This window comes from Peromyscus eremicus, chromosome 4 (genome assembly GCF_949786415.1).
Source record: "Peromyscus eremicus chromosome 4, PerEre_H2_v1, whole genome shotgun sequence".
Lineage (NCBI taxonomy): Eukaryota > Metazoa > Chordata > Mammalia > Rodentia > Cricetidae > Peromyscus > Peromyscus eremicus.
Window position 1 is genome coordinate 43,385,326 of NC_081419.1, and position 12,214 is coordinate 43,397,539.

The following is a 12,214-nucleotide window of genomic DNA, read 5'->3' on the forward strand; positions in this document are numbered from 1 at the left end:
TTTACTACAGTACTGTGTCCTAGTGTATCAATCAGCTTTGGTCACTAAGACAAACACCTGAGAAAACTCAACTAACAAGAAAAGATTAGTTTTGGCTCACAGCTTTGGCAGTTTCAGCTGATGGCCAGCTACTTGCATTCAGGCTTGTTGTACAGGTGCTGGTGAGCAAAACTGGGGAGCAAATTGCCACCCTCATAGCTTGACATTAGAGATGGACAGGAAGAGATAGGGCACACAGTACTCTTCAAGAGTACATGCCCAATAATCTAAGATTTCCCAGTGGCCTCCACTTCTTAAGGGCACTCCCCTACTTCCCAGAAGCATCACAAGCTAGCAATCAAGCACCATTCAAAATACAAACTGTCATATAGAACTTTGAGAATACGGAGGTGAAGTGCAAAGACTTCATTTTTCTGTTTCATAGGGTGCTTACAGTTCAGATAAGGCATTAAACATATAAAATCCAGAGAATAGTGTAAAACTTCACCTCCTTATCCCAAAAGTTCCATGAGACAACAACTGTGAGGCAGAGAATGAGCAAGGGAGAGAGAGAGAGAGAGAGAGAGAGAGAGAGAGAGAGAGAGAGAGTGAGAGGTGGGTTTTAAACTTCAAAACTGGCTCCCAGTGACACAGTTCCTAGGCCACAGGTCCTAATCCTTCCCAACTCAAAACCAAGCATTCAAATATATGAGCCTATGGGGCCGTTCTCATTCAAACCACGCACCACTAGAGATAGATCTAGGGGTCAGTCTGCTAAGAGAGAAAAGCATTTCAGGCAAATTGAATAGGCTTAAGAAGAGCAACCATAGCTTGCCTGTTGATTTTGAGGAGGCTGGATAAAAGAGAGTTTATGTTGGGTGGAAGCAGAAGTAAGGTTGGCTAGCATCATTGAACATATGGGACACTCAACAGAAGCATTGTTGTCTGAGAAGAAGCATTGAAATTCTATGTGCAGTCATCTTTCTCCCCACATCCCAATCTGTAGAGAAGATAAAGACTTCCATTGTTGACTAATACCTTCCAGAATGTCTTCTACAAAGCTCTCTGAAGGGATGTTCAGAATAGTGCTAAAACTTCAAGTTGAAATCTTTAGCATTTATATGTGTGGGTTGTTTTTTTATAATGCCCTTCTGCTATTTTTGACTGAAATAATTTGGTTTGGAGGAGTGAGAAAAAAGATCTTTAGTGAGTGGCTTTCTGACCATGAATGGATCTTTGTGCTATCTCATCTTAAGAAACTTACTTTCTCGGCTATCAGCTACAGCTTCTGGGTTCTCTCAGGGTTTGCAATAAACCTTTATTATATGCACTCTGGACATACATGGTTTAATTTGATACTATTAACTTAAAGATTATTTCGATTTCCCCATCTTTCTCAATGTTGAAGGAAAGAAGAAAATTTGTAGAGTATGTATTCCAGATCAGTTAGTACAGACCGAATACATTTACTCATAGGTCTCCATGGATCAACAAAACAAAGCTATCTTTCCATCATGTCATGGCAGAAGTCCTGCTTCACACAGTTTCTCAGGTCCCAGCTGACAGAGTGCCATCAATTACAACTCAAGCATCTAGAACATATGATCTCTTTGACCCCTCGCTAGGGAAGGGAAGCATGAAAATCCCACCCTGGATATTGTGTGCTTTCACACATTGGGAAGACGTGGTCTCAAATGCCACATAACTGAAGAAATGTAGCCTCCCATGAACACAGAGTGGGGAGCAGAGCCAGATTCTGGGAAACACGGTTGAGGTCCACTATTACCTGACATGAAGGCAATATGCTTCATGTTTTCTGTAAGTATCCGTGAAAAGTTTAGGAATTAATAATATTAAAAGAATAAAAGAGAAAAATGCATAGGAAGAATTCCATGTGAAGTCTGAGAAGGAGATTCCGTGATGAATTAGCAAGCCAAGAATGTTGACTACCAAGGATTGTGGGCACCATTATAAGCCAGGGGAGAGGCATGAAAGTTTTTCCTTCAGAGCCGACAGAGGAGCAAGACACTGTGGTCCGTTCTTGTAATCCAAGCACTGAAAAAGCTCAGACAGGAAGATTGAGATTTTGAGACGAATCTCAGTTACATAGTGAATCCCATGCCAACCTGGGCTACACAGCAAGACTCTCTCTGTCTCTGTCTCTTTCTCTCTCTCTCTCTCTCTCTCTCTCTCTCTCTCTCTCTCTCTCTCACACACACACACACACACACACACACACACACACACACACACACACAGAGAAAGGAAAAAGAAATAATAAAGCAATATGTTCACTATTTGCAAATCAAAAGGAAGGAAGGAGAGAGAGAGAGGGAAGGAAGGAGAGAGAGAGAGAGGCAGTAGGATGGTAGAAAACCACAGAATTTGCAGAATTTGTTAACAGATAAATATCTTTGGGTCTGCATCTCAGTTCTGGTTTACACTGTAGCTATGAGACAAATTAGCTGACATTTCAGTCCTTCAATGACGGTTTTGATCAGACTTCTTGTTAGTGTGCAGTCTGTACTATTGTCCCTCCTTGATGCTACTGTATAAAAACTATTATTAAGGTGGTTTTTTTGAGGAAAGGCATTGTTAGTCCTAATTTTGCCTCTTGTGCTTCATCCAGTCATAAGCATCTGATAATGCTTATTGAGAGAAAGCTCACCTTTGCAGCAGCCATCTTTTGCAATCACAGCTCAGGAGATAGTGAGGTTGATAATGATACCAAGGTACCTTGCATAATTATAGAAAAAAAGCATAACTACAAGAAATACTTTTACAAATTCTCAGGGTGATTTAATCTGTCAGTTTACTGAATCATAGGTATTATTTGAAGCGGGTAAGGCCAAAAGCACTGGGCCATGCCTTAAGCAAACAAAGAGCTCTGACATGCGCAGTAGCATACTGACATCCAGAGGACCCCTGAAACCGAACCCCCAAGATGACCATTGCTGACATATGACCCAGAGCCAACCAGGAAACACCATGGCAGCTGGAAGCAGAGCCCACCAAAAAGTACACACATAAATACCTCAGTCCTTTGTTTAATAAACAAGATTGCTTACAATCTACCAGAGCCTGTGCTGTTGGTTCTGCATCTATTCACTTCCTGCTTCCAGGATCAGAGACAGTGAGACCCCAGCTGCAGAGCCAGCAACATTTATTAACTGTGGTATTAATTTCATAAAGCTGAAAGAACAAAGTACCACAAATAGGGAAGCTTAACACCGAAATGTATTCTCCCCCAAATCTGGTCACTAGACAACAAAGTTCCAGCTGTCAGCAGTTTGGTTCCACTGTGAGATCTCTTTCATGCCTCTCCTCTTTAGCCAAAGGCACTAATGATCCTTGACACTCATCATTCTTGGCTTGATGACACATCACTTGTCTTGGCCTTAACCTTAGCACGATGTTCCTGCTATGTGTACTTCTCCTCTCGTCTATTATTATGCCAGACAAGCTGGATTGTAGCCCATTCCAATGATCTCATTTTAAGTTGACTGTATCTGCAAAGACCTAAGATCAAAATAAGGCCCCTCACAAGTACTCAGAGTTAGGTCTTCAACACACATTGAAGGGGGACAATTTAACCCAGATCAACTCTGGATAGTATTTTTTTAATGTTTTCACTAATGTTGTTGATATTAATAGACTTGAACTTTTTAAAAAATCTGATTTCTACTTGTCTTAAAAATCACACCCCCCACCCCCACCTCCCCAGAGTAAGCTGGTGAATTAGAAGCTGTCTTCATAATGCAGTAAATCAGAAGAGGCAGGCTAATAAAAAGAGGACTCCATGTCAAAAGCTTCAAACAAAAACAAAATAAAAATGAGCAAAGGTTTTTAATGAATATTTCTAAATGTTTTCACAATTTTCTCCAAGATAAAAGCTTCCATCATGAAGAGAAGCTCATTAAGGTACATGATGTGTTTTTTTTTTTTAAGATTTATTTATTTATTATGTATACAGTGTTCTGTCTGCATGTATGCCTGTAGGCCAGAAGAGGGTGTCAGATCTCATTACAGATGGTTGTGAGCCACCATGTGGTTGCTAGCAATTGAACTCAGGACCTCTGGAAGATCAGCCAGTGCTCTTAACCACTGAGCCATCTCTCCAGCTCCCACATGATGTTCTTAAAGGAAGTGAAATATCCCATCCTACCTAGAAGGTCCTTAAGTTCAGAAATCAAACAACAAAAAACTTCAGGAAGTCCCTGAAACTGACCAAATTCACTAGGCTTCTCCTTCCCTAAGAATATATAAGCTGTAAGGACTGCCCAGAGACACTCTCAGACCAGACAAGTCACCAGGCTCAGACAAATTAAGCTTCCTGGAAAAGATACTTCCTTCAACCTGTTGAGCTGCCTGAAAATTGTCATGCAATTGTCTTAGAGTCATTTCTCTTTCTGTAAGTGTCTGCTCACCCATACTCCTGAAAGTAGCCAAAATAACCTCATTGGTTCACCAAGATGGACTTTGGTCTGCTGTTGGTTCCCAATCTGGGTAAACAGACGTTTGTTCATGTCTCCCCAGGAATAGTGTCACATAACACTTAAAGTGGCCAACAGACATTAGAAGATACTCAATATCACTAATCATTTGGTAAAGGTGTGTCATAACCACAAGTAGAAATTATCTGACACAAGTTAGCTCCAATTACATTTTAAGTTCCAGACCATCTTAGACTACACAGTGGGAACTTGTCAAACAAAACAAAACATGTAGCCAACTTCAAGAAAACTACATCTAATAGATTTTTTTTATTCTTTTGTTTTGATTCTTTTAGCTTTGATTCTTTGCTCACTTTCCATCTTGTGTCCTTTAAAGATGATATCTCTGTGGTTGACACTAGAGTTATATAAAATACCTAAAGTTATAATAATTTATATTAATAATATATTAGTTATGTATAAGGCCTGTCCTTCACATGTCCCTCTATTTTATAAGTGTCACAAAGTACATCCTTTGTAATCGGTATCTATTAAGATTATTTTAGAGTTGTTTCTTATATTCTGTACCTAGATCTGTTTGGGGCCAGTACAACATTACAGGATTCTGTATTTATCTGTATATTCTCTTTGGCAGGAAATTTTCTAATTTAATATGGTTTGAGTTTTTTATCTAACACCCTTTCATTTCAAATTGAAGAACTTACGTTGGTAAGTTTTCTAAGGCAGTTCTAGAGATGAATTTTATCAGCCTTTGTCTACTTAAAAAAAGTCACTATTTCCACTATTTTTAAGGATAAGTGTTCTGCAAAGTATTCTCATGTAACATTTCTTTCTCTAAGCACTTTAAGAATGCCATCCCATTTTGCTGACCTGTAATGTTTTCTAATAAATCTATTTTTACTCTTATAAGACATGTCTCATGGGCAGTGGAATATTTTTTTCTTGCTGCTTTCAAAATTATCTCTTTCATTATCTTTATTTTTTTAACCTCTTTTGTATATTGTATCTAGAGAGATTCATCAAAATTGTTCCTGAATGTCCTGCCTCACATTTGGGGAGTTTTCAGCCATTACCTGTAGCTGAAGTTTTCCTGTATCCCAGCCTGCCAGCAGTTGGGACAAATCTCTCCCACTCGCATCCCCTAAGTAAACACACAGAGACTTATATTACTTATAAACTGTATGGCCGTGGCAGACTTCTTGCTATCTGTTCTTATATCTTAAATTAACCCATTTCTATAAATCTATACCTTGCCACATGGCTCGGGGCTTACCGGTATCTTACATCATGCTTCTCCTCGTGGCAACTGGCCTTGTCTTCTGACCCAGCCTTCTTCTCCCCAGCATTCTCCTCTCTCTTGTCCCATCTACACAATACTTCCTGCCTGGCTACTGGCCAATCAGCGTTTTATTTATCAATCAATCATAGCAACATGTATTCACAGCATACAGGACATCCCACAGCAGTTATCTTCTCAGATGAGTGCTCTCTCCCTCTCTGTCCTCTTGTCGCTCTGGAACTCCTGTATCTTGTTTTCTAGTTTGGTGATCACCCCAAATCCCTAAATCCCTTTGATTTTTATCACATTCTCATTCCTTTGCTATTGTTGCTCCTTTAGTAATTTGAAATGATATTTTACTAAGTTCCTTAAATCTTTTTTTTTCTATTTGATGAAGTCTGCGTTGAAAAATTCAGTTTATTTTGTTACTTGACTCTAAAATTACTGGAAGTCTGTGCTTTTGCCTGGTTTCTGACTGTAATGTTCTAACTCTGTGTTGCTTCTTTGATTGTTTGTTTTTCTTCTTCTGTGGCCTGATGTGCTATTTTAAAACAAGGGTTTCTGTTTCTTTACAATTAGTCTTCAAATATTTGTTTTAATTCCTTGTTTCTTTATGTATCTTATTTTTTGTTGGTGGTGATGATAATTTTTGCATTTATAGGCTGACATTGTTCAGGGGAAAGCCTTCACCAATCAGTGAGGATAAAGATTCTCATAGCTCCAAAAACCTTGACTAGAATATTTCTCTTGACTTTTGCATATAAGTTTCCAATGCTGACTTCTTCTTCTTCAGGAATTCATAATCTTCCACTCCCACTGGTGTCTAATGTCTCTCTTAAGCACTGTAGGATCTCTGGCAATTCCATAGTTTGTTGAGACCTCTCTTGTTGTTGGGTCCCCCAGATATCAAAAGTGTTATGGGTCCCATGTCAGTATTCATATTAGTAAAGACATAAACAGTCTCTCTGGCATCTTCCCCCAATTTGGAACATTGAATATATACATTCTCTTCTCTCCAAAAGGTGGATAACAAATACTGGACCTAATGGCATTTGTTTTATTTTTTTTCTCCAATTTTTTATTAGTGTATAGAAATTGTACTAACTAATGGATTTCATTATGACATGTTCATACATGCATATCACATACTTTGGCCACAATAACTCCTCTATTATCCTTTCTCAGTCTCTTTTTAAAATAATTTTGATTTATTATTTGAAAATACATATATTTATATATCATATTTTTATTATTTCTATACTCTACTACCTCTCTCCATTTCCCCCAAGTGCACCCTACCCCACCTTCCTCCCAAATTCAAATCCTCTTCTTTATTTAAAAAGAAAATGGCTTCTCTTCCTCCTGTCCACGTAGCTGTTCTTGACTTTGTGACCTCGGTGCTTGCTTATTATTCCAGCTTCCTGGCTTATTTCTGGCATCATCATCAAGGATTTGAGGACTGTCTGCTGTTTCAAAGCCAGTGTTTTTGTGGGAGAGCAAGGTTAGGGGCTTCCTGTAGTGACATCATCCTGGCATTACTTCTAATACTATTAAAAGTAATAACAGACCAGTTTAAAGAACATACAAAGAGGATTTATAAACAAGAAGAGAGATTTCTTGAAGAGACTCATAAAATGAGGGCAAAAGTTAATTATTTCTCAATGTTGCTTTTTGTTTATTACTAAAATAGAAACATAGAAACATATCATTTGATAATAATGAACTTTAAAGCCGAGAAGCAATAACAGATTTCTAGATCATGTGTTAGCCAGTTTCTGTCACTTTACCAAGATCGTCTGAGACTGTTTGTTTATAAAGACAAAAGGTGATTGTGGAGGTGGGGGGACTCACAATTTGGAAGTTCATGTCCATGATTAATTGGCCTGTGGCTTTGAGCCTGTGGCAGTACCTCACATAAAGAGTGGACAGCAGACTAAAACTGCTCACACCTCCTTGGTATAACTCCATCTTGTAAGTGTGTTCAGAGGAGCAGGAAGAAGTCATATCTGTCCCACTTCACTCACACCAAAGTACATGCCTCCCCTTCATGAAAGACTCAATGGACATGGCGTGCACTCTCGGAGGCCTCAGGACTATCTTTTGATCGTGAACTTAAGGCTGGCAAATATTTTCACTTTAAGGTCGGTAATGATGGAAATGAGCACCAGTAATTGTCAAGAATGGTTTAAGGACATTTGGTTGAGGACATAAAAAGTTTAAAGATGAGGAAAAAATGGGGAATTGCACATCCTTGAGGCAGAAGCAGTAAATTTCGTATGAAGACAATCCAATTGTCTGGTTAAAATAACACTGGCGATGGTGACGATCTGCCCAATCAATAGTTCCCGTTAGGGGTTTTGAAGTGGCAATGCCTGTGATCTTCAGGTTGAGTGTTGTTCAGGGCCTGTGTATATTAGTGGACAGCACCTAGTCACTGTGGAGGAAGATGTCAGTCCGAAGATGAAGAGGAGGAGGATGCAGAACTTTTAAGAATGTCAGGGAAGCAATCTGCCCCTAAAAGTGGTAACAAGTTTCCACAGAAAAGAGAAAAACTTATTGAAGATGATGATAACATTGACAAAGATGATGATGATGATTAGGAGGAAGATGATGGTTGTGATGATTTTGATAATGAGGAAATGAAAAGTTCTAATGAAGAATTCTGTATGAGATGCTCTAGTTTAAAAAGGGGGGGGCACAAAAAACAAACCTAAATACTAAGATCAAAAAGTCAAGATTTCTAAAAAAAAAAAAAAAACGTAAAAACCCTTGAAACGCCAAAAGGACCAAGTTCTGCAGAAGACATTAAGGCAAAAATGCAAACAAGTGTAAAGAAAAGTGATTCCCTTCCCAAGGTGGAAGCCAGGTTCATTAATTCTGTGCATAACTGCTTCCTGATGATGGACCAGGAGGCTACTCAAGATCTCTGGCAGTGGAAGAATTTTCTTTAAGAAAATAGTTTAAACAGTTTGAAATATTCCATTTTATTTCATTGCTGTAGGAGGTGACATCTGGCTGTCTTTTTTATACCATGAAGTGAAGACTTTCCATACTGTGTTGGATAAATGCTATCCAGATTCCAGTGTCAAAGATGTGCTGTCTAGATGCCTGTTCTGCAAAGGTGGAAATATACCCTTTGTTTGACTTTTTTTTTCTTTTGTTTTTTCAAGACAGGGTTTCTCTGTGTAGCCCTGGCTAATCCTGGAACTTGCTTTGTAGACCAGGCTGGCTTCGAACTCACAGAAATCTGCCTGCTGCCTCTACCTCCTGAGTGCTGGGATTAAAAGTGCATGCCACCACAGCCCTGCTTGATTTTAAATACATATGGAGTATTATGATAGGTCAGAGTAACAGTGGCTGTGAGATGTGAGATGTGGGGTGCAAAATATACAAGTGAAATAAACTCAGTATGTTGTTGAACTGAAACAAAACCAAAGCTGCACACCTTGTAGCAAAGAATCAAAAGAAAAGAAAGGAAAGACCATGATTCCACAATTCCCCTTGAAGGCATGTCCTCGATGATCTAAACACCTCCCAATGATCAGGACTTCCTCAAGATTCTAACCCATCATGCTATCACTACCCTAAGTCCCAGGTCCTTAACATAAGCACACTTAGAGAACATTAAATTCCCAAACTAGAGTAGACTGAAAGGTCATGAAGATCTGTTCTTCTGTCACTAGAGCTTACATGTTCACGATCTTCCACAAAATCTGATCCTTTTACCAAGGCTGTGCCTCCTCTCCCTGAGTAAAACGGCACTGTTTCCCAGTCACTTGGACCACAGACATCCCTGCATCTCTCCTCCTTTGCTTTTAAATCAGATGTGATCAGGAAGCTGTGGAGGCCCACGAAGGTTTCCTAGTGGGATCTGAGCTTGCTTTATTCATCAGAACTGCATTAAAGGATTGCTTGACCACATTCATGGTTACCAAATGTTCAGAAGGGTCTGCACTTGGCTGTGCTAGGGGGAGGTCTTTTGCTCCACCCCTTGGCACTCCTTTAAAAAGCCCTTTAGAAGAGACAAAAGGGGTTGGTGGATAAGGATCCAGGCCCTCCAGAGCTATCCTGTGCTTCTATCTGTCTCTCTCCCCTCTGTCCCTCTATATAAATATTTCTCACTTCTCCCTCCTCAAAAGTACCCTGGGATAAAAGTGGGAGCAGGTTTCCCACAGGAACCTACCCTGGTTTGGGGGTTTTGTTTGTTTTGGGGGGGTTGTTGTTGTTGTTGTTTCTCTGTATATCACTGGCTGTCCTGGAACTCACTCTGTAGACCAGGTTGGCTTTGAACTCAGAGATCCCCTTGCCTCTGCTCCTGAGTGCTGGGATCCAAGGCATGCACCACCACTGCCCAGCTCTCCTTTTACTCAGCCTCACTGTCCAGGCATTGCTGAAGTCCTCTTCACCACAGACCTTTCCTATAGCTCAATTATGTATGCTTAGATGGCTGCGTTGAAGACGCTCAGGCCCTGATCATCTACTACTTGGACTTCTGCTCTTCTTAGAACTTGCTCTTTGTGCTGCAAGACTCTCCCAGTGTGCGATCTCTTTCCCACACCTACACTAAGTCCATTTACACTTGTGTATCATATATAGGACAGTCTTGGTACTCAGGTGTATTTTGAACTCCCTTTTCATCTTCTGTTACCCGTCCTTCAAAGCCATCCTTTTTCCTCTGTCAAGTCTTCTTAGTTGAGTTCCTTTACTTTCTTCTTTGTTCTGTCTTTGACTCAATTCACTTGATCTTCATCAATTAATCCACAGTATCCACAGCTTGGAAAGTTGTGAGCAATCTCAGAAGCGGTGAGACAGAATTTCAGCCCTACTCCCTACCTATTCAATCACAACCTATGATTTAAAGAGATTCCCCAGGACAGGTGGTGGTGGTGCACACCTTTAATCCCAGCACTCGGGAGGCAGAGGCAGGTGGATCTCTGTGAGTTCGAGGCCAGCCTGGTCTACAGAGTGAGTTCCAGAAAAGGCACAAAGCTACACAGAGAAACCCTGTCTCGAAAAACCAAAAACATAAAAATAAATAAATAAATAAATAAATAAATAAATAAATAAATAAATAAATAAATAAATAAAAATTAAAAATAAAAAAATAAAGAGATCCCCAGCTGGTTCCTGAGCACATAAAATGAATAGGATTGTAATTAGTAGAGTGATCAAAATTTGAAGATGTTATCTTTTAAAATCAGTTCTGAGTTCCTCTACAAGAGGTCCACTTCTTTTCTTTTTGATTATGCTCAACATGGTATCAGGTTATTCTAAGTACTAATATAAGCTAAGTCAGTGAAAGAGAAAGGGGGAGCACGTTGTTGAGTGATCCCCTAAGCCTAAGTAGGACTCCATGGATATCTCCATGGTCATAGGCTTTTCTGCCACTATGCTATGTGTTTTTCTTTTATACTTGTAAATGTCTTTCTTTTCCATTTCTGGACCTGAGAAATACTGATTAATACAGTTACAAGGATATTTTAAGCAGAAAAAGAAAAGAGAAGAAAAGCGACTCTAGAGCATGGAGTTTTCTCCTGACACTTGGTCAAATGTCTTTCTGTTTGGTCGTTTGGCCTCTGTCAGAAGAACAGATATGGCAGCGGGATCAGCATCTGTCCCTGGTGCATGAGCTGGCTTTCTGGATCCCATTACCTATGGTCGGACACCTTGCTCACCCTTGAAAAAGCAGGGAGGGGCTTGGTTCTGTCTCAACTGAATGTACAAGGCTTAGCTGTCCCACCATGGGAGAACTTACCCTGTTGGAGGAGGAGGGATAGCAGGGAAAGCAGGGAGCAGAAAGAAGGATGAGAGGGAGATCTTTGGTTGGTATGTAAAATGAATTTTTAGATAAAGAACAAATAAGATACACAGTCAATGAACTTCTGTTCTCAGGGTTCAAATCTTAAGGATCCCCTGCCTTGGTGAATGAAAATATATTTGTATTTCACAGTGTGTTTCAGTCTAGTCCCATTTTAACAGACCAATAAGCCAAGATTTTTGAAATTTCATTTCAAAGTAAAATAAACAGTGACAGTAACTATAAAAGAAAGAGAGAGAGAGAGAGAGAGAGAGAGAGAGGAAGAAAGAAAGCAAGAAAGAAAGGGAGAAAGGAAGAGAAGAGAAGAAAAGGAAGGAAGGAAAGGAAGAAAGAAAAAAGGTAAGAAATAATTATGTGTTCAACTTATCAATTTCATTTTTCCCAAAAATAGTGCAATAGTTAACTCCTATCACTAAATATATTTTATAGTATATCTATGTAAATATGTGATATATGTGATATATGTTTAAAATTTACCATCTTACATAATATTTATATTCCAAATTCTTCATTTACATAAATATTGATAATATGTTTGAGTATTTCAAGGAGAAAACATTTTCTCAAAATTCCTCACAAGCCAGGCAGTGATGGCACACGCCTTTAATCCCAGCACTTGAGAGGCAGGCGGATCACAGTGAGTCCAAGGCCAGCCTGGTCTACAAATCCAGTTCCAGGACAGCC

General features: G+C 39.5%; 1 pseudogene; it reads left to right on the forward strand.

Annotated features, from left to right (window-relative positions):
• The first annotated feature begins 7,759 nt into the window (after positions 1-7,759).
• LOC131908094 (nucleophosmin-like) lies at positions 7,760-8,663 on the forward strand (annotated as a pseudogene).
• The last annotated feature ends 3,551 nt before the right edge of the window (positions 8,664-12,214 follow it).